Genomic DNA, 24,292 nt, shown 5'->3' with positions numbered 1-24,292 from the left:
CACAGAAGTCCAAATAAATGAAGAAGAAATAGGCAAACTACCTGAAAAGAATTCAGAACAATGACAGTAAAGATGATCAAAAACCTTGAAAACAAAATGGAGAAAATGCAAGAATCAATTGACAAAGACCTAGAAGAATTAAAGAAAAAACATACAGAGACAAATAACACAATTACTGAAATTAAAAATACTCTGGAAGGAATCAATAGCAGAATATCTGAAGCAGAATGAATCAGTGAGCTGGAAGATAAAATGGTGGAAATAACTTCTGAAGAGCAGAATAAAGTGAAAAGAATGAAAAGAACTAAAGATAGTCTCAGAGACCTCTGGGAGGTCTCTGTCAACATTAGGATTATAGGGGTCCCAGAAGAAGAAGAGAAAAAGAAAGAGTATGAGAAAGTTTTTGAAGAGATCGTAGTTGAAAATTTTCCCAACATGGAAAAGGAAATAGTCAATCAAGTCCAAGAGGCACAAAGAGTCCCATACAGGATAAACCCAAGGAGAAACACACCAAGAAACATACTAATCAAACTAACAAAGACTAAACACAAAGAAAGAATATTAAAAGCAGCAAGGGAGAAGCAACAAGTAACATACAAGGGAAACCCCATACACTTAACAGCTGATCTTTCAGCAGAAACTCTTCAGGCCAGAAGGGAATGGCAGGATACATTTAAAGTACTGAAAGGGAAAAATCTACAACCAAGATAACTGTACTCAGCAAAGATCTCATTCAAAATTGATGGAGAAATAAAAAGCTTTTCAGAAAAGCAAAAATTAAGAGAATTCAGTACCACCAAACCAGCTTTACAACAAATGCTAAAGGGACTTATATAGTGAAGAAATACAAGAGAAGAAGAAAGATCTACAAAATCAACCCCAAACAATTAAGAAAATGGCAATAGGAACATATATATCAATAATTAGTTTAAATGTAAATAGATTAAATGCTCCAACCAACAAACACAGACTGCCTGAATGGATACAAAAACAAGACCCATATATATGCAGTCTACGAGAAACCCACTTCAGACCTCAAGACACATATAGACTGAAAGCTAGAGGATGGAAAAATATATTTCAGGGAAATGGGAAGCAAAAGAAAGCTGGAGTAGCAATCCTCATATCAGACAAAATAGACCTTAAAATAAAGAAGATTACAAGCAATGAGGAAGGACACTACATAATGATCAAGGGGTCAATCCAAAAGAAAGACATAACAATTATAATATCTATGCACTCAACATAGGAGCACCTCAATACGTAAGACAAACACTAACAGACATAAAAGGAGAAATTTACAGTAACACAATAATAGTAGGCGACTTTAACACCCCACTCACACCAATGGACAGATCATGAAACAGAAAATTAATAAGGAAACACAAGTCTTAAATGATACATTAGATGAGATGGATCTCATTGATATCTTCAGGACATTCCATCCAAATGCACTTTTTTCTCAAGTGTACATGGAACATTCTCCAGCATAGACCACATCTTGGGTCACAAATCAAACCTCAATAAACTTAAGAAAATTGAAATCATTTCAGGCATCTTCTCTGACCACAATGCTATGAGACTAGTTATCAATTTCAATAAAAAACTGTAAGAAACACATGGAGATTAAACAACACGTTTCTAAATACCCAACAGGTTACTGAAGAAATCAAAAGGGAAATTTAAACATTTCTAGAAACAAATGACAATGAAAACACAACTCAAAACCTATGTGATGTAGCAAAAGTGGTTCTGAGAATGAAGTTTATAGCAATCCTACCTCAAGAAACAAGAAAAACATCAAATAGACAATCTAACTTTACACCTAAAACAACTAGAAAAAGAAGAAGAACAACAACAAAAAAAACCCAAAGTTAGTAGAAGGAAAGAAAGAAATAAAAATCTGAGCAGAAATAAATGAAAAAGAAATGAAAGAAACAATAGCAAAGATTAATAAAACTAAAAGCTGTTTCTTTGAAAAGACAAACAAAATTGACAAGCCTTTAGCCAGACTCATCAAGAAAAAAAGAGAGAAGAATCAAATCAACAAAATTAGAAATGAAAAGGAGAGGTTACAGCAGACAATGCAGAAATACAAAGGGTTACAAGAGACTATCACGAACAACTATGTGGTAATCAAATGGATAACCTGGAAGAAATAGACAGATTCTTAGAAAGGTTCAATCTTCCAAGACTGAACCAGGAAGAAATAGAAATTATGAATAACCCAATTACAAGCACCGAAATTGAAGCTGTGATCAAAAATCTCCCAAGAAACAAAAGCCCAGGACCAGATGACTTCACAGGAGAATTCTATCAAACATTTAGAGAAGAGCTAATGCCTATCTTTCTAAAACTCTTTCAAAAAATTGCAGAGGAAGGAACACTTCCTTTTTTTTTTTTTTTTTTTTACCACTATATGTATATATATTTTTTTTAATTTTTTAATTTTATTTTTTAACTTTACAATATTGTATTAGTTTTGCCAAATATCGAAATGAATCCGCCACAGGTATACCTGTGTTCCCCATCCTGAACCCTCCTCCCTCCTCCCTCCCCATACCATCCCTCTGGGTCGTCCCAGTGCACCAGCCCCAAGCATCCAGTATCGTGCATCAAACCTGGACTGGCAACTCGTTTCATACATGATATTATACATGTTTCAATGCCATTCTCCCAAATCTTCCCACCCTCTCCCTCTCCCACAGAGTCCATAAGACTATTCTATACATCAGTGTCTCTTTTGCTGTCTCGTACACAGGGTTATTGTTAGCATCTTTCTAAATTCCATATATATGCGTTAGTATACTGTATTGGTGTTTTTCTTTCTGGCTTACTTCACTCTGTATAATAGGCTCCAGTTTCATCCACCTCATTAGAACTGATTCAAATGTATTCTTTTTAATGGCTGAGTAATACTCCATTGTGTATATGTACCACTGCTTTCTTATCCATTCATCTGCTGATGGACATCTAGGTTGCTTCCATGTCCTGGCTATTATAAACAGTGCTGTGATGAACATTGGGGTACACGTGTCTCTTTCAATTCTGGTTTCCTTGGTGTATATGCCCAGCAGTGGGGTTTCTGGGTCATATGACAGTTCTATTTCCAGTTTTTTAAGGAATCTCCACACTGTTCTCCATAGTGGCTGTACTAGTTTGCATTCCCACCAACAGTGTAAGAGGGTTCCTTTTTCTTCACACCCTCTTCAGCATTTATTGCTTGTAGACTTTTGGATTGCAGCCATTCTGACTGGTGTGAAATGGTACCTCATAGTGGTTTTGATTTGCATTTCTCTGATTTTGAGTGATGCTGAGCATCTTTTCATGTGTTTGTTAGCCATCTGTATGTCTTCTTTGGAGAAATGTCTATTTAGTTCTTTGGCCCATTTTTTGATTGGGTCATTTATTTTTCTGGAGTTGAGCGTAGGAGTTGCTTGTATATTTTTGAGATTAGTTGTTTGTCAGTTGCTTAATTTGCTATTATTTTCTCCCATTCTGAAGGCTGCCTTTTCACCTTGCTAATAGTTTTCTTTGTTGTGCAGAAGCTTTTAAGTTTAATTAGGTTCCATTTGTTTATTTTTGCTTTTATTTCCAATATTCTGGGAGATGGGTCATAGAGGATCCTGCTGTGATGTATGTCAGAGAGTGTTTTGCCTATGTTCTCCTCTAGGAGTTTTATAGTTTCTGGTCTTATGTTGAGATCTTTAATCCATTTTGAGTTTATTTTTGTGTATGGTATTAAAAAGTGTTCTAGTTTCATTCTTTTACAAGTGGTTGACCAGATTTCCCAGCACCGCTTGTTAAAGAGATTGTCTTTAATCCATTGTATATTCTTGCCTCCTTTGTCAAAGATAAGGTATCCATATGTGCATGGATTTATCTCTGGACTTTCTATTTTGTTCCATTGATCTATATTTCTGTCTTTGTGCCAGTACCATACTGTCTTGGTAACTGTGACTTTGTAGTAGAGCCTGAAGTCAGGTAGGTTGATTCCTCCAGTTCCATTCTTCTTTCTCAAATAGCTTTGGCTATTCGAGGGTTTTTGTATTTCCATACAAATTGTGAAATTATTTGTTCTAGCTCTGTGAAGAATACCGTTGGTAGCTTGATAGGGATTGCATTGAATCTATAAATTGCTTTGGGTAGTATACTCATTTTCACTATATTGATTCTTCCAATCCATGAACATGGTATATTTCTCCATCTATTAGTGTCCTCTTTGATTTCTTTCACCAGTGTTTTATAGTTTTCTATATATAGGTCTTTCGTTTCTTTAGGTAGATATATTCCTAAGTATTTTATTCTTTCCGTTGCAATGGTGAATGGAATTGTTTCCTTAATTTTTCTTTCTGTTTTCTCATTATTAGTGTATAGGAATGCAAGGGATTTCTGTGTGTTGATTTTATATCCTGCAACTTTACTATAATCATTGATTAGTTCTAGTAATTTTCTGGTGGAGTCTTTAGGGTTTTCTATGTAGAGGATCATGTCATCTGCAAATAGAGTTTTACTTCTTCTTTTCCAATTTGGATTCCTTTTATTTCTTTTTCTGCTCCAATTGCTGTGGCCAAGACTTCCAAAACTATGTTGAATAGTAATGGAGAAAGTGGGCACCCTTTTCTTGTTCCTGACTTTAGAGGAAAGCTTTCAAGTTTTCACCATTGAGGATAATGTTTGCTGTGGGTTTGTCATATATAGCTTTTATTATGTTGAGGTATATTCCTTCTATTCCTGCTTTCTGGAGAGTTTTTAATCATAAATGGATGTTGAATTTGTCAAAGGCTTTCTCTGCATCTATTGAGATAATCATACGGTTTTTATTTTTCAATTTGTTAATGTAGTGTATTACATTGATTGATTTGCGGATATTGAAGAATCCTTGCATCCCTGGGATAAAGCCCACTTGGTCATGGTGTATGATCTTTTTAATGTGTTGTTGGATTCTGATTGCTAGAATTTTGTTAAGGATTTTTGCATCTATGTTCATCAGTGATATTGGCCTGTAGTTTTCTTTTTTTGTGGGATCTTTGTCAGGTTTTGGTATTAGGGTGATGGCCTCATAGAATGAGTTTGGAAGTTGACCTTCCTCTACAATTTTCTGGAAGAGTTTGAATAGGATAGGTGTTAGCTCTTCTCTAAATTTTTGGTAGAATTCAGCTGTGAAGCCGGCTGGACCTGGGCTTTTGTTTGCTGGAAGATTTCTGATTACAGTTTCAATTTCCGTGCTTGTGATGGGTCTGTTAAGATTTTCTATTTCTTCCTAGTCCAGTTTTGGAAAGTTGTGCTTTTCTAAGAATTTGTCCATTTCTTCCACGTTGTCCATTTTATTGGCATATAATTGTTGATAGTAGTCTCTTATGATCCTTTGTATTTCTGTGTTGTCTGTTGTGATCTCTCCATTTTCATTTCTAATCTTATTGATTTGATTTTTCTCCCTTTGTTTCTTGATGAGTCTGGCTAATGGTTTGTCAATTTTATTTATCCTTTCAAAGAACCAGCTTTTGGCTTTGTTGATTTTTGCTATGGTCTCTTTTGTTTCTTTTGCATTTATTTCTGCCCTAATTTTTAAGATTTCTTTCCTTCTACTAACCCTGGGGTTCTTCATTTCTTCCTTTTCTAGTTGCTTTAGGTGTAGAGTTAGGTTATTTATTTGACTTTTTTCTTGTTTCTTGAGGTATACCTGTATTGCTATGAACTTTCCCCTTAGGACTGCTTTTACAGTGTCCCACAGGTTTTGGGTTGTTGTGTTTTCATTTTCATTCGTTTCTATGCAAATTTTGATTTTTTTTTTTTTTTCTTCTGTGATTTGTTGGTTATTCAGCAGCGTGTTGTTCAGCCTCCATATGTTGGAATTTTTAATAGTTTTTCTCCTGTAATTGAGATCTAATCTTACTGCATTGTGGTCAGAAAATATGCTTGGAATGATTTCTATTTTTTTGAATTTACCAAGGCTAGATTTATGGCCTAGGATGTGATCTATCCTGGAGAAGGTTCTGTGTGCGCTTGAGAAAAAGGTGAAATTCATTGTTTTGGGATGAAATATCCTATAGATATCAATTAGGTCTAACTGGTCTATTGTATTGTTTAAAGTTTGTGTTTCCTTGTTAATTTTCTGTTTAGTTGATCTATCCATAGGTGTGAGTGGGGTATTAATGTCTCCCACTATTATTGTGTTATTGTTAATTTCTCCTTTCATACTTGTTAGCATTTGTCTTACATATTGCGGCGCTCCCATGTTGGGTGCATATATATTTATAATTGTTATATCTTCTTCTTGGCTTGATCCTTTGATCATTATGTAGTGACCATCTTTGTCTCTTTTCACAGCCTTTGTTTTAAAGTCTATTTTATCTGATATGAGTATTGCTACTCCTGCTTTCTTTTGGTCCCTGTTTGCATGGAAAATCTTTTTTCAGCCCTTCACTTTCAGTCTGTATGTGTCCCCTGTTTTGAGGTGGGTCTCTTGTAGACAACATATGTAGGGGTCTTGTTTTTGTATCCATTCAGCCAGTCTTTGTCTTTTGGTTGGAGCATTCAACCCATTTATGTTTAAGGTAATTACTGATAAGTATGATCCCAATGCCATTTACTTTATTGTTTTGGGTTTGAATTTATACACCATTTTTGTATAGAGTATAGAGATTTGTCTAGAGAATATCCTTTAGTATTTGTTGGAGAGCTGGTTTGGTGGTGCAGAATTCTCTTAGCTTTTGCTTGTCTGAAAAGCTTTTGATTTCTCCTTCATATCTGAATGAGATCTTTGCTAGGTACAGTAATCTGGGCTGTAGGTTATTTTCTTTCATCATTTTAAGTATGTCTTGCCATTCCCTCCTGGCTTGAAGAGTTCCTATAGAAAGATCAGCTGTTATCCTTTTGGGAATTCCCTTGTGTGTTATTTGTTGTTTTTCCCTTGCTGCTTTTAATATTTGTTCTTTGTGTTTGATCTTTGTTAATTTGATTAATATGTGTCTTGGGGTGTTTCGCCTTGGGTTTATCCTGTTTGGGACTCTCTGGGTTTCTTGGACTTTGGTGATTATTTCCTTCCCCATTTTAGGGAAGTTTTCAACTAATTTTCAACTAAGTTTTCCTCAAGTATTTTCTCATGGTCTTTCTTTTTGTCTTCTTCTGGGACCCCTATGATTCAAATGTTGTAGCGTTTAATATTGTCCTGGAGGTCTCTGAGATTGTCCTCATTTCTTTTAATTCATTTTTCTTTTATCCTCTCTGATTCATTTATTTCTACCATTCTATCTTCTAATTCACTAATCCTATCTTCTGTCTCTGTTATTCTACTATTTGTTGCCTCCAGAGTGTTTTTAATTTCATTTATTGCATTATTCATTATTTATTGACTCTTTTTTATTTCTTCTAGGTCCTTGTTAAACCTGTCTTGCATCTTCTCAATCCTTGTCTCCAGGCTATTTATCTGTGATTCCATTTTGATTTCAAGATTTTGGATCAATTTCACTATCATTATTTGGAATTCTTTATCAGGTAGATTCCCTATCTCTTCCTCTTTTGTTTGGTTTGGTGGGCATTTATCCTGTTCCTTTATCTGCTGGGTATTCCTCTGTCTCTTCATCTTGTTTAAATTGCTGAGTTTGGCGTGTCCTTTCTGTATTCTGGCAGTTTGTGGAGTTCTCTTTATTGTGGTGTTTCCTCACTCTGTGTGGGTTTGTACAGGTGGCTTGTCAAGGTTTCTTGGTTAGGGAAGCTTGTGTCGGTGTTCTGGTGGGTGGAGCTGTATTTCTTCTCTCTGGAGTGCAATGAAGTCTCCAGTAATGAGTTATGAGATGTCTATGGTTTGGGGGTGACTTTGGGCAGCCTGTATCTTGGAGCTCAGGGCTGTGTTCCTTTGTTGCTGGAGAATTTGCTTGGTATGTCTTGCCCTGGAACTTCTTGGCCCTTGTGTGGTGCTTGGTTTCAGTGTAGGTATGGAGGCGTTTGATGAACTCCTGTCAATTAATGTTCCTTGGAGTCAGGAGTTCCCTGAAGTCAGGATTTGGACTTAAGCCTCCTGCTTCCAGTTATTGGTCTTATTTTTACAGTAGTTTCAAAACTTCTCCTTTTCAAAACAGCACCATTGGTAAAACATCTAAGTTAAAGATGAAAAGTTTCTCTACCATGAGGGTCATCCAGAGAGATTCACAGCGTTACTTGGAGAAGAGAAGAGGGAGGAGGGAGTTAGAGGTGACCCGAATGAGATGAGGTGGGATCAATAGAGGAGAGAGTGGGCTAGCCAGTAATCACTTCCTTATGTGCACTCCACAACTGGACTGCTCAGAGATGTTCGCGGAGTTATACAGAGAAGAGAAGAAGGAGGAAGGAGACAGAGGTGGCCAGGAGGATAAAAGGGGGGAATGAAAAGGAGGGATACAGATGCAGCCAGTAATCAGTTCCCTAAGTGTTCTCCACCATCTGGAATACATAGAAATTCACAGAGTTGGGTAGAGTAGAGAGGGGTTAGGGAGGAGACACAGGCGACCTGGTGGAGAAAAAGGAGAGAGAGCAGTCAAGCCAGTAATCTCGTTCCCTAGTGAAAATGGGTCCTGAAGATTGGGTTCTTAAAGGTACAAAATTGGTAACAAATACATAGAAGCAAAAATTAAAAATCTAGAGTAGAGTTTGGAATTTCAAAAATACGATGTTAAAGAAAAGGAGAAGGTAAAGAAAGAGTGAAAAAAACGGACAAACAAAAACAAACAAGGTTGTGAAAATTATAAAGAAAATATAGGTACAAAATTGATAACTAATACCAAAAAGCAAAAGTTAAAAATCTAAAGTAGAGTTTGGAATTTCAAAAATACAATGTTAAAAAAAAAGAAGAAAAAGAAAGAGAGAAAAACAAACAAACAAAAACAAACAAAGTCGCAAAAAGTATAAAGAAAATACAGGTACAAAATTGATATCAAATACCAAAAAGCATAAATTAAAAATCTAAAGTAGAGTTTGGAATTTCAGATATACAATGTTATATAAAAGAAGAAGAGAAAGAAACAAAGGGAAAAAAAAGTCACAGAAATTATAAAAAAAACTATAGGTACAAAATTGATAACAAATACCAAAAAGCTAAAATTAAAAATCTAGAGTAGAGTTTGGAATTTCAAAAATACAGTGTTAAAGAAAAGAAGAAGAAAAAAAAAAAAAACAAGGTCAAAAAAATTATAAAAAATATATATATGAAGTTTGCTTTTAAAAAAAATAGGGCCTTTTTTTTTTTTTTGCAAAGTAATAGGTTATAAAAGTGAAAATTAAAGGAATAATAGAGGACTTAAAATTTTTTTTAAAAAAGAAAGAAAGAAAGAATGATCATAAAAATAGTAAAAATATATCTAGGACTTTCTCTGGTTTTGTTGTGAGTATTGTGGGTTCAGTTCATTTTTGGCTAGTTCCTTGGTCCGACTTATATTTCTCAAGATCTATAGGACCCTTCCTATGTAGTCGGTAGTAACCACAGGGTGCCTGTAGCTTCCAAGGCGGTTCCCTCTGTTATAGCTTCTTCTGTTTGCTGGTCTCTTCAGTGTCTGGTTTCCACCTTGACACAAAGGGGACGGTGGAGGACACTTTTTTTTTTTTTTTTTTAGGCTCACTTGTTCAGTCGCACTGTGGGGAGGGAGGGAGGGAGGGATGCTGCAAACAAATAACACTGGCGTGTGCTCACAGTGCCTCAGCCACACTGGGTCTGCCCCCGCTCATGGCGCATGTAGCCTTCCTGCCCACACTGCTCGGGCTCTAGGTTGCTCCACCGGGAACCATCGGTGGCTGGCCCTGGGCTGCCTTCACTTCCCAGGTCCAAGCCGCTCAGGTTCAGGCACTCGGGTAGTCCTCAGAGGTGCAGACTCGGTTGGGCCTGCGTTTTGTGCCCTTCCCAGGTCCGAGCAGCTCAGGTGATGAGGTGTTTGGCGAGCGCGATTGCTGTGACTTATCGCCTCCCCGCCTCTCAGTTATCTAGGTGTACAACCGGTGCACCTTCTCAGGCAGATGTTGACCGTCCAGACCCCCAAGAAGTTTTAGTTAGCAAAGAAGCCTGCTTACAGTTTTATAGATAATGTCTCTCTGGGGCTGCGATTGCCCCCTTCCGGCTCTGGCTGCCTGTCACCGGAGGGGGAAGGTCTGCAGCCGGCTATCTCTGTTCAGTCCTTTGTTCCCTGCGTGGGCCTGGCTGTGTCTTAGGTTAGGGCTGGCTTTTCGCGTGGTAGATATCCCACAGTCTGGTTTGCTAGCCCAAATTATTTCTCTCAGATAGCGCTCAGGGTTTTCAGGCCAGATCCTTACTCTAAGCAATGCAGCCTGCGCCGCGCCTCCCTGCCCAGCCCCTGCTTACTAATGGCGTGTGCAGGCATCTGCACTGCTTCTCCGCTGGGGGAGTTACTGTAGGGCTCGCAATCTGCGGGTTTTAATTTTTTATTTATTTTTCCTCCCTGTTATGTTGCCCTCTGTGCTTCCAAAGCTCGGCACAGATTCAGCAGTGAGAAGGTTTCCTGGTGTTTGGAAACTTCTCTCTTTTTAAGACTCCCTTCCTGGATGGAACTCCATCCCTCCCTCTTTTGTCTCTTTTTTTGTCTTTTATATTTTTTCCTACCTCCTTTCGAAGACTTGGGTTGCTTTTCTGGGTGTCTGATGTCCTCTGCCGGCATTCAGAAGTTGTTTTGTGGAATTTACTTGGCGTTTAAATGTTCTTTTGATGAATTTGTGGGGGAGAAAGTGTTCTTCCTGTCCTACTCCTCCACCATCTTAGCTCCTCCTGGAACACTTCCAAACTCATTCTTCGAGGCCACCATCACCCTGATACCATACCAAAACCAGACAAAGACAACACAAAAGAAGAAAACTACAGGCCAGTACCACTGATGAACATAGATGCAAAAATCCTCAACAAAATTTTAGCAAACAGAATTCAGCAACACATGAAAAAGCTCATACACCATGATTAACTTGGGTTTATTCCAGGGATGCAAGGATTATTCAATATATACAAATCAATCAAGGTGATAAACCATATTAACAAATTGAAAGATAACAACCATATGATCATCTCAATAGATGCAGAAAAAAGTCTTTGACAAAATTTAGCACCCATTTATGATTAAAACTCTTCAAAAAATGGGCATAGAAGGAACCTACCTCAACATAGTAAAGGCCATCTATGATATAAGCCCACAACAAACATTATTCTCAATGGAGAAAAACTGAAAGTGTTCCTCCTACGATCATGAACAAGACAAGGGTGTCCACTTTCACCACTATTATTCAACATAGTTCTGGAAGTCCTAGCTACAGCAATCAGAGAAGAAAAAGAAATAAAAGGAATCCAGATTGGAAAAGAAGAAGTAAAGCTCTCACTGTTGGCAGGTGACAGGATACTATACACAGAAAACCCTAAAGAAAGTATCAGAAAATTACTAGAGCTAATCAGTGAATTTAGCAAAGTTTCAGGATAGAAAATCAATACACAGAAGTCACTTGCATTTCTACATACTAACAATGAAAAATCAGGAAGAGCAATTAAGGAATCAATCCCATTCACTATTGCAACAAAAAGAATTAAATACCTAGGATTAAACTCACCTAAGGAGAAAAAAGAACTGTACACAGAAAATTATAAGACACTGATGAGAGAAATCAAAGATGACATAAACAGATGGAGAGATATTCCATGTTCCTGGGTAGGAAGAATCAATATTGTGAAAATGACTACCAAAGGTAATCTTTGGTAATACTACCAAAGGCAATCTACAGATTCAATACAATCCTTATCAAATTACCAATGGCTTTTTTCACAGAACTAGAACAAAACAATTCCACAATTCATATGGAAACACAAAAGACCCTGAATAGCCAAAACAGTCTTGAGAAAGAAGAATGAAGGTGGAGGAATCAACCTTCCTGACTTCAGATTATACTACAAAGCTACAGTCATCAAGACAGTATGGTACTGGCGCAAAAACAGAAATATAGACCAATGGAATAAGATAGAAATCCCAGAAATAAACCCATGCACCTATGGGTACCTTATTTTTGACAAAGGAGGCAAGAATATACATTGGGGCAAAGACAGCCTCTTCAATAAATGGTGCTGGGAAAACTGGACAGCTATATGTAAAAGAATGAAATTTCTAACACCATACACAAAGAAACTCAAAATGGATTAATGACCTAAATGTAAGACCAGAAACTATAAAACTCTTAGAGGAAAACAGACAGAGCACTTCATGACATAAATCAAAGCAAGATTCCCTATGACCCACCTCCTACAGTAAGGGAAAGAAAAACAAAAGTAAACAAGTGGGACCTGATTAAACTTAAAAGCTTTTGTACAGCAAAGGAAACTATAAGCAAGGTAAAAAGACAATCCTCAGAATGAGAGAAAATAATATCAAATGAAACAACTGACAAAGGATTAATTTCCAAAATATACAAGTGGCTCATACAACTGAATGCCAGAACAACAAAGAACCCAATCAAAAAATGAGAAAAAGACCTAAACAGACATTTCTCCAAAGAAGATATACAGATGGCTAACAAACACATGAAAAGATGCTCAACATCTCTCATTATTAGAGAAATGCAAATCAAAACTACAATGAGATATCATCTCAGATGGGTCAGAATGACCATCATCAAAAAGTCTACAAACAATAAATGCCAGAGAGGGTGTGGAGAAAAGGGAATGCTCTTGCACTGTTGGTGGTAATGTAAATTGATACAGCCACTATGCAAGACGATATGGACATTCCTTAAAAAACTAGGAATAAAACCACCATATGCCCCAACAATCCCACTGCTAGGCATATACCCTGAGGAAACCAAAATTGAAAAAGACACACGTATCCCATTGTTCATTGCAGCACTATTTACAATAGCTAGAACATGTAAGCAACCCAGATGCCCATCGACAGATGAATGGATAAAGAACTTGCGGTACATATACACAATGGAATATTCAGTTCAGTTCAGTTCAGTCGCTCAGTCATGTCCGACTTTTTGCGACCCCATGAATCTCAGCACGCCAGGCCTCCATATTACTCAGCCATAAAAAGGAACGCATTTGAGTCAGTTCTGATGAGGTGGATGAACCTAGAACTTATTATACAGAGTGAAGTGAGTCAGAAAGAGAAAGATAAATATTATATTCTAACACATATGTACGGAATCTAGAAAAATGGTACTGAAGAATTTATTTGTAGGGCAGCAATGGAGAAATAGACACAGGGGATAGACTTATGGACATGAGAGGGAAGGACAGGGTGAGATGTATGGAAAGAGTAACATGGAAACTTACATTACCATATGTAAAATAGATAGCCAACGGGAGTTTGCTGTATGGCTCAGGAAACTCAAACAGGAGCTCTGTATCAATCTAGAGGGGTGGGATAGGGAGGGACATGGGAGGGAGGTTCAAAAGGGAAGGGATATATATATAACTGTGGCTGATTCATGTTGAGGTTTGACAGAAAACAAAATTCTGTAAAGCAATTATCCTTCAATTAAAAAAAAAAAATTCAAGGGTGGCTTGGATCAGACAAGCAGGCCTGGCTAAGCGAGGACCCAGCAGGGCAGAAGCCTAGCGTCCACAGACTCAGGGCAAGAGCTGGCTTCTAACCCTAGATCCACACCAAGACACACAGCTCCCCCTAGGGGAAGAGGAGTGGAGGGACAGGCTGGAGGAACCACGTGGACATCACAGGCACTAACCGTAGCCACAGGCCTATGGTTTCCTTTCTTCCACAAGTGTCCAGCTTCCTAGGACCAGGAGGGAGGTTTAAAAATGCAGTGATCTCCTGCTGGTACTAAGGGCACTTGGTCCACTCACCAGTTTCAGGATTGACTCCAACACCCGTCTGATGGTCTACTTCGTAGGGAGCCCTCTGTGTAGTCGCCTCTGGCATAGCTGTTGGTAGCATCTTCCTCACCAGATATCAGCTGCTCATGGTGGAATAGCTGCCTACACCTGCCAGTTCTTACCCCACGTATTTGAAAGGGCCATGAAGACGGCCCCCATTTCACTGAAGGTGGTTTAGTTTTTGTCACACTCCAGCACCTAATCGCTGGGTGCGGTGCCTTTGGCTGGGATGTGGTACCCTAGGAATTAGAGCTCCCAGCGGGCATTGCCCTCCATGCCCGGCCTGGACCACATGGATGGAGATGCAGTGGCCTCCAGTGGCCCCTGCCCCAGCACCCCCAAAATCATGGTTGGCCCAACAGATGAAATTTGAGGAGCTATGACTGCAGGCTAGCTATGTCTCCAGCAACACTACAGATCTCCTGAGTATGTGTATTTTTCTTCAAGGTTTAATATTATTGTGTAATAATTTTAAAAAGGGAATCAGTGCTATAAAAATCCATTTTCATCATGTAGCATCTAACAGAAATTCCTCAGAGTCCTATATGTGGACAGTGGTTCCGGAGTTGGTACTGTGCTCCCCTAGTTTTATAACAGGCCCCCCATTTCAATGGAAATTTCTTTCTTTAATGATGTTTTATTGTGGTGAAAGTCACATAATATAAAATATACTAGTTTAATCATATTTAACTGTACAGTTCAGTGGCACTATGTAGTCTCACATTGTTGTGCTACTCTTATGATCATCCATCTCCCGAATTTTTCACCTTCTTAAACTGAAAGTCTGTCCCCATTAAACACTAAGCCCCCATTGCCCCTCCCCTCCACTACACTTCTACCCCTGGCCTCCTCCACTGTACTTTCTGACTCTATGAATCCGACTATTCCAGGTACCTCAGTAGTCACCTCCAGGTAATGTTTGTGGAACCAAACAGTGTTTGTCCGCACCTTGGAATGCAGTGGGAATTTCAAAGGGCAGGGAAGAGCCAACTGCCATATTGCCTGGCACTCCAATGTTTTTTTATCAATGTGCTTGAAACGTTCTTTTTTCTCCAGAGTTTGTAATAGTACATAGCAACACACTGTGACTTTAAAGGATTTAATCCAGATGTCTCAAGCACTCTCAGAATAAAGCATGTAATATGACTATTAAATTAAAGCTCAAGAAGCACAAATATGAGCAGTCATATTTTTCAAGAATGATTGATGACATGGAAAAAGATTTATGAATATGAGAAAAGCAGCACACAGTTTACTGTCTTAGGGCAAGTCACTCAAATCTCTCCAATCATAATTTTTCCCACGAAAAGAATGTTTATGAAAATTTAAAGTTAATATAGAGTTATTTATTATCCTGTCTCTTTCACAACAGCACAATGAAAAGCTCAGAAGAAAGAAAATTGCTCCAGAGTTATTTATTTAGTGGGCACTCTACAATGTCTAGATCTAACTATAAATCTATTGCTCTCTAGTGTTCTACCTTTTTTTAATAAGAAGGTGAACACTGTGATGGTTAAGGGTTGTAGAGCCATACTGTGTGCTTGCTAAGTCGCTTCAGTCATGTCCGAGTCTTTGTGACCCTATAGATGGCAGCCCACCAGGCTCCCCTGTCCATGGGATTCTCCAGGCAAGAATGCTGGAGTGGGTTGCCATGCCCTCCTCCAGGAGATCTTCCCAATCCAGGAATTGAACTTGTGTCTCTTAAATCTCCTGCATTGCAGGTGAGTTCTTTACCACTGATGGCACCTGGGAAGCCCGTAGAACCATACTGCTGCTGCTGCTACTGCTAAGTCGCTTCACTCGTGTCCAACTCTGTGCAACCCCATAGACGACAGCCCACCAGGCTCCCCTGTCCCTGGGATTCTCCAGGCAAGAACACTGGAGTGGGTTGCCATTTCCTTCTCCAATGCATGAAAGTGAAAAGTGAAAGTGAAGTCGCTCAGTCGTGTCCAACTTTTAGCGACCCCATGGACTTCAGCCTACAAGGCTCCTCCGTCCATGGGATTCTCCAGGCAAGAGTACTAGAGTGGGGTGCCATTGCCTTCTCCGGTAGAACCATACTACCAGGGTTTAAATACTGGCTTAACTATCATGCCACTTAGAGGACATGCAAGTCTTAAAACAGTCTTGATTAGTGAAGGTAGCTGACGTGGATTTAACTAATGGTTACCAATGTTTTCACTTATAACTAATAGAATACAGAAAAAGTGATGGGCTGTCACTTCGGAGACAAGGTCATAAAAGACAGTGAGTTCTGTCTGGCTTGCCCTCCCTGTCTCTCTGACCCTTTTCATGCATTTATTTGATGAAGCAAACTGCCGTTGTGAGCTGCCCTACAGAGAGGGCCATGTGGCAAGAAACTGGTTGTCTTCTGGCCACCAGCTAGTCAGCTAGTAAGGCGCTGAAACCCTGTCGACTGAAAAAAGGTGTACAACATGAAAGTGGCAAGTCAAGTTTTATTTGAAGCAAAATGAGGACTCCCGCCCAGGACACAGCACCTCAGATTGCTCTGAGAAACTTCTCCAAAGAGGAAGATGGGGAAGGTCAATATATGTGATTTTGGTGAAGGGGGATTTCATGCAACCAGGCATTTATCTTACAAAAGATTTTCTGCTAGTCACAAGGAGTTATGTCACCATGAAGGGATTTAGTGCTTTTCTACACATGAGGAGAGATACGGGTTGGGCTCATAAAATCAGTTCCTGAAAATACTTAACTATCAGAAGATCTGTTCTGCCAGTTTTCTTGGCACACAAAGTGCCTCGTTGTCCACCCTCAACTCCCTTCAGGGCCTGTCAAAGGTCAACAGCTGCAGCAGCGCAGGATTCAACGCCCTCAGAGGCAGAGGGCACATGCCCTTGTCAAGCACCAATTTGTCGTTGACAGGCCTCACTCCAACAGCTTGCCAGGACCTGAATCCCACTCACAACCATGCACGTGAGCTGAGAAGAAGGCTCTTCTGTAGTCAAGTCTTCAGGTGACTGTAGTCTTTCTGATACCTTCACTGAAGCCTGTGAGAGACAGAGTCAGTGTCACAGTGTCACAGCCCCTCTGTCCTTGGGATTTCCCAGCAAGAATACCTGAGTGGGTTGCCATTTCCTTCTCCAGGGGATCTTCCCAACCCAGGGATTGAACTCCTGTCTTCTGCATTGCAGGTGGATCCTTTACAACTGAGCCACCTGGGAAGGTCCCCTCTCTGTACATATGCAGTTTGTTCTGGGAGGGAAAACAGTTCCAAGGGAAAAGCATCCTTCAGGGGGAAGCTGATGAATATGCCATCCAGCTAAATCCACTATGGTAGTGCACGCCACAGTCTTCAGTCAGCTGCCAATAAGTCTATCCTTAGTATGGTTGCAGAGAAGTTCTGATTGATGAGTTTCACCAGTTATTTGGAATATGAATCACAAATGAACTTGCACTAATGGTATTTTTAGAGTGACTTTGTATAATTTTCATTGAATATTTTGTATATCGACTCTTCACCTTGTTAATAGCTTGGTTTGATTACACTAATAGAAAAATGTAATGAGCATACAGGGGTGTTTTTGTTTTTGCTTAGGAATGGCACCCCACTCCAGTACTCTTTTGCCTGGAAAATCCCATGGACGGAGGAGCCTGGTGGGCTGCAGTCCATGGGGTCGCTGAGAGTCGGACATGACTGAGCGACTTCACTTTCACTTTTCACTTTCATGCACTGGAGAAAGAAATGGCAACCCACTCCAGTGTTCTTGCCTGGAGAATCCCAGGGACAGCAGAGCCTGGTGGGCTGCCATCTATGGGGTCACACAGAGTCGGACACGACTGAAGTGACTTAGCAGTAGCAGCAGTTAAATAAATAAATGAAAACGGATGGATTCATTAAAAAAAAAAAAAGGGGGGGGGAGCAAAAATTTCAGGTAGCAAGAGGACATATATACAATAAAAGGGGACCATGATAACAAAAATATTTGGAACCACTGACCAAGAAAAAACTGTAGCTGCCTTGGGTTCTCTGAGCAAGAGTGATTCCAGCGCTTTGGGGGCTGAACCCAGAGATTTCAAGACTGAACAATGTCCCTCTTTTTCTCATCCTGCTTTAAAAAAAAATCAACTTTATTTGGCCAATGTGCTCAATTCCAATATTGTGGTGGAAATGCCTAAAGAACAGTCAACATTTAATTTGGCTTGGGCATCCTTGGCCCTCTCTCAGCCCGGAAATGGAGTGTCCTGGTTCTGCCTCACAGAACTCGGAGGCCTCAGCCCTCACTAAAAGTCATAGAGCAAGGGGAGCCTGGCTCTGAGAGTGGAGGGGTGCTCGCCAGTCTGTCCTGGGCTCCAGAAGACAAGCACCACCCCCATCCAGTTGTACTGGAGCCCATCCATCAGCAGAGACCAAAACCTTCAGCTTCCACTAAAATGACGTTAAAAACCTTTTAAAAAGGCAAAATCCCAAGATCAAAGATGCTGAGAGGAAAAGGAAGCTATATCACAAGTTGAAAAGTGAAAACTGACTTGGTGGACCAGAGAAAGCAGAATCTTCTTTAAAAGTTAAGGAAATCCTGGGCTTCCCTGGTGGCTCAGTGGTAAAGGACCCGCCTACCAATACAGGAGACATGGGTTCCATCCCTGGTCTGGGAAGATCCCACGTGCCACGGAGCCACTAAGCCTGTGAGCCACAACTATTGAGCCTGTGCTCTAGAGCCCAGGAGCTGCAACTGCTGAGGCCCGCATGCCCTTGAGCCAGCGCTCCGCAATAAGAGGCCCCTGCAAAGAAAAGCTCGTGCACCACAACTAGAGAGCAGCTCCCACTCTCAACAACCAGAGAAAAGCCTGTGCAGCAGTGATGACCCAGCACAGCCAGAAATAAATACACTAATTAAAAAATTATTAAAAAATATTTAAAAAGTGAAGGAAACCGTCAAGAGCGTATTATTTAACATTGTAGAAAAATTTCCCTGTGGGACAACATAAATGCTCATTCTCTCTCTCTTTCAGGTTTTGAATTTGTTGCTATTGTTCAGTTGTGTCCAACTCTCTGTGACCCCATGGATTGCAGCACTCCAGGCTTCCCTGTCCTTCACTATCTCCTGGAGTTTGCTCAGATTCATGTCCATTGAGTCAGTGATGACATTCAATCATCTCATCCTCTGTTGCCCCCTTCTCCTCCAGTCTTCAATCTTTCCCAGCATCAGGGTCTTTTCCAATGAGTCAGTTCTTCGCATCAGGTGGCCAAAGTATTGGAGCTTCAACTTCAGCATCAGTCCTTCCAAAAAATATTCAGGGTTGATTTCTTTTAGGATTGACTGGCTTAATATCTTTGCTGTCCAAGAGATTCTCAAGAGTATTCTCCAACACCACAGTTTGAAAGCATCGATTCTTTGGCACTCAGCTTTCTTTATGGTCTAATTCTGACATCTGTACATGACTACTAGAAAAGCCATAGTTTGACCTGACAGACCTTTGTTGGCAAAGTTATGTCTTTGCTTTTCAATAAACTGTGGATTCATCATAACTTCTCTTCCAAGGAGCAAGCGTCTTTTAATTTCATGGCTGCAGTCACCATCTGCAGTGATTTTAGAGCCCAAGAAAATAAATTCTGTTCCTGCTTCCACTTTTTTCTCCTTCTATTTGCCATAAAGTGATGGAACCGGATACTGTAAAGAACAATCTTGCATAGGAGCCTGCAATGTTAGGTCCATGAATCAAAGTAAATTAAATGTGGTCAATCAAGACATAATAAGAGTTAACATCAACTGCTTAGGAATTAGTGAAGTAAAATGGACTGGAATGGGTGAATTTAATTCAGATGACCATTATATCTACTACATGGGCAAGAATCCCTTAGAAGAAATGGAGTAGCCCTCAAGTCAACAGAAGAGTCTGAAACGCAGTACTTGGGTACAATCTCAAAAACAACAGAATGATCTTTGTTTGTTTCCAAGGCAAACTGTTCAACAACACAGTAATCCAAGTCTATACCCCAACCACTGATGCAAAAGAAGCTGAGGTTGACTGGTTCTCTGAAGATCTATAAGACTTTCTAGAACTACCACCAGAAAAAGATGTCCTTTTCATCATAGGGGATTGGAATGCAAAAGTAGGAAGTCAAGAAATGCCTGGAGTAACAGACAAGTTTGGCCTTGAAGTACAAAAGGAAGCTGGGCAAAGGCTAAAAGAGTTTTGTCAAGAGAAAATGCTGTTCACAGCAAATACCCTTTTCCAACAACACAAGAAACAACTCTACACATGGACATCACTAAATCGTCAATACTGAAATCAGGTTTTGAATACCTATACTCAATTTCAAAAAGTTACACAGACACAGATATGATCAATTGTCTCCTTAAAGGGCTTTAGTCCTTAACTGAATATTTAGAAGCAGTATGAAAATAACTGCTGAAAATGTTACTTAATTCATCACGTAATTATCCAATGTGCATATGTTCTTCCATGAAGGTTTCTAAATAATAAAAAGTTCAGAATTGTATCAGGACAGATGGATACTGGGTGTCTGAGTTGATTATTCTACCCTTCTTTATGTAAGTGTTCTGATAGACACTTTCCTATTTTACCATGGTTATTGTATTTCTTTGATGCCGGTGACAGAGTAGCAAATGCTGTAACTGTGTCACTCAGCCACGTTGTTAAACCATTCTTTCATGAAGTCAGCATGATAAACTCCATTTACAGTTAAAGAGGCAGGGACAGAAGGCTCCGATTTCAGAGGGTTAAATCAAGGTTGAATAGCCCCAAAGCAATGCTATGTACAGTCATGGTATCAGAGTCACATAATCTCTGAGGACAATCTAAAACTTCTTATGCATTTTTAAAAAAGAAGAACTTGGAAAAAGATCCTTCTAGTCAGCTGAATTTGTAAATCTCTTGTATGGTCCTGGATTGAATTATGGCTGCTCTACCACTTCTAAGGAAGGCAGAGCAAAAATACCGCTTCCCTTTGCCTCTTGTGAACAAAGGTGAGAGTGATTCAGTGTCAGCATTGCACAAGTAAAATCAGTGCAAGGAGATTCTGTTCACTGGCTTCAAAGCCGTGACACAGGTAGGATGTCTCAGTGGGAGCCGGAGGGAAGTGCTTTGTCTGAAAAGACGGTACTCTCAGGACAACTGCTCCAACTATTAAAATGGAAAAATTGGCAAGAGTGATATACAACAAATATTTTAGTAAAGATGACTAAATTATTTTTCTCCTTCTATAGCTCTTAACATAAGAATTATTGCTGGAAAATGAAAAGCAATGTGAGTGGTAAATGGCTGGTAGGGTGACAATAATTTGTATCTATGTACATATATATACACATATATGTGCGTGGTGCATGCTTAGCCGCTTCAGTCATGGCCAACTTTTGCGACCCTATGGGTTGTAGCCTACCAGGCTCCTCCATCCATGGAATTCTTCAGGCAAGAATACTGGAGTGGGTTGCTGTGACCTTCTCCAGGGAATCTTCCCAACCCAGGGATCAAATCCACGTCTGTTACATCTACCTGCATTGGCAGGCAGGTTTTTTACCACTAGCATCACATGGGAACACACACAAATTAATTAAGCACATGATGCTTTAACTATGTGAGAAATCCATAAAGCTATAAAAAAATTAGAAAATATAAGCAAGTAAATAAATGAACGTTTATATACTAATTGTGATAGGTGCTATGAAGGAAATGAACAGGGACCCCTGATAGCTCGGTTGGTAAAGAATCTACCTGCAAAGCAGGAGACCCCGGTTCAATTCCTGGATTGGAAAGATCTGCTGGAGAAGGGATAGGCTAACCACTCCAGTATTCTTGGGCTTCCCTGTGGCTCATCTGGTAAAGAATCCACCTGCAATGTGGGAGACCTGGGTTTGATTTCTGGGTTGGGAAGATCTCCTGAATAAGGGAAAGGCTACCCACTCCAGTATTCTTGCCTAGAGAATTCCATGGACTGTATAGTCCATGGGGTCGCAAAGAGTAGGGCACAACTGAGTGACTTTCACTTACTTCACGGCCTATTGGGTGGCTCCACGTGGTTACCTTGGAGAAGGAGATGGCAACCCACTCCAGTATTCTTGCCTAGAGAATCCTGTGGACAGAGGAGCCTGGTGGGCTGCCGTCCATGGGGTCGCACAGAGTTGGACATGACTGAAACACCTTAGCATGCATGCATGCATTGGAGAAGACAATGGCAACCCACTCCAGTGTTCTTGCCTGGAGAATCCCAGGGACGGGGGAGCCTGGTGGGCTGCCATCTGTGGAGTTGTGCAGAGTCAGACACGACTGAAGCAACTTAGCAGCAGCAGCAGCACATGGTTACCTAGGAGACTTGCCCTTCTATGACAGGCCTTTCTCCCAGCTCCATCTCTTTACAACACACTTGTAGGTCTCCATGCCTTTGCACAAGTTCTTTCCTCTGCCTAAAATGTCATTTTATCTTATATTCCCAAGTATTTGTTGTTCAGTTGCTCAGTCATGTCTGTCTCTTTGCAGCACCATGGACTGCAGCATACCAGGCTTCCCTGTCCTTCACCATCTCCTGGAGCTTGCTCAAATTCATGTCCACTGGGTCAGTGACGCCATCCAGCCATCTCATCCTGTCATCCCCTTCTCCTCCTGCCTTCAATCTTTCTCAGCATCAGGGTCTTTTCTAATGAGCTGGCTCTTCATATCTGGTGACCAAAGTACTGCTTAATCTTCAAAGCTCAGCAGATGTTTCCTTGTCCATGTAAGAATCAAGTTCTTCTCTTGATACTGCTGTCACAGTTCTAGTTACATTTTGCCTGGCATTGTAGTTAATTCCTAGTGAAATGATGAGCAACTTACAAATAGGGACTGGGCTTTCCTAATATATATTTCTCCTTTAGTCCCATAAGGAGGAGCTCAGAAATGCTAGGCCAGGATCTCCAAGGTCATTGATTTCAGATGAGGAAACTGTGAGTTTTAACTATGAGGTTGATTTTCTGACTCTCAGTTGCTTATGGACATGCCCTCAGCTACTTTCAATAGGTCTTTCAAAAGAGTTGCTGCTGATGCTTCAGTAGGGAAAGATGGCAAAAAAGGTGTGCTGGGTGTCTTCAAACTCTTGGGCATAGCGCCTCAAAATCTTGGAACAATGGAGACACTGAAGTTTGGCAGAAGAAGTAGGGAAGGAGTAGCTAATGCTTTTTAGGCTATCCTATGTAGAAACTGTCAACTGTTAAAAACTACAGAAACCTATTATAACAAATTGCTCAGTTTTCAGTCCTGGCCCCAATGACCCCAGGAAACACCTAGAAAAGACAGTCTCATCATCTGAAACTCAGGAAGAAGATTCTCCAGCTAAGTCATTGCACTGAAGAAAGTATGAATGAAGGGGGAATTCTGGACCAATGTTATTTACATGAAAGCAGATTCTACTTAATAAGTGGTGTGACTTTTTTAGAGGCCCCCCCCCCAAAGTTTTCCTACATCTTTGATCAATGCCTAAAATTTTAAAATTTTTTCTGATGACAATCATTATCAATATCTGGATATAAAGCTTTATACTTTATATTGCTCTGTCGATTTGAATGTGCTTTGAAATGAGGTGGAAGAAATTACATGGAATCTTTCATTGAGAGCACTTTATTTTTATTCAGAAGACATTTATTGATAAGCCATTTGAAAAACAAAGATCTGAAGAAGGTCCAAGTGAAGACAGAGCTTCCAAGTATAGGACATGAAGAGAATTTTTTCTAACTGTGCTAAGAATTAAAGAGAAGAGTAAGGTAAGACAGAAGCTGAGAGATGGTGGAGCTAGATTCGAATATGGTGCCTAAAGTTTGGCTCCTATGCAGTAGACCTGTAAATTATTGTTTACAATGGTAAACTATTGTTTACTGAATATTAGAATCTTCGGCACAGGTTGAATTAAACATGTGTTTCCTATTCTGAACTTTAAGTAAATAAATGCTCAGAAACATTGCAATTTTTATAACTGTTTTCATGTGCTGTAATCAGATGATTAGATGTGTTTTTGACCATTTGTTTACTCACTCAAAGATTTATGTGTGGATAAATATAGCTGAACCATGTGTGGAAACTTTTTGAAAAATGATATTTTTCTAGGCTAATGAAACTTTGGAGGCAAGATCAAATAGATTACGTGACCAAAATGGAACTCCATATCAATGAATATTGAGATAGCGAAAAAGAGAAAAATAGTTGGAAATGAGACAGGTGAACCAGATTATGGCCAGTCAAGTTGGAGTCTAGGATGATAAGGTCAAGGTGGGTGAGGCATAATATTGGAAATATATATTACTGAAATGAGCCAGGATTGATTCGATGCTGTGTATCTGGCCTAAGACATGCATTCACAACAGACTGCCTGTGATACAAATCAGATCGCGGTGTTCACAGCGGGGGAATAGTGGACTTGCGGTGCCTGCATGGCATTTCTCGCTCGCTCTCTCTCCCTGGGGAGCCACGTTGATCACAGGACTCTTAACCCCTATG

The sequence above is a fragment of the Bos indicus x Bos taurus genome, chromosome 6, assembly GCF_003369695.1.
Source record: "Bos indicus x Bos taurus breed Angus x Brahman F1 hybrid chromosome 6, Bos_hybrid_MaternalHap_v2.0, whole genome shotgun sequence".
NCBI classification, from domain to species: domain Eukaryota; kingdom Metazoa; phylum Chordata; class Mammalia; order Artiodactyla; family Bovidae; genus Bos; species Bos indicus x Bos taurus.
This window is presented reverse-complemented; position numbering follows the sequence as displayed.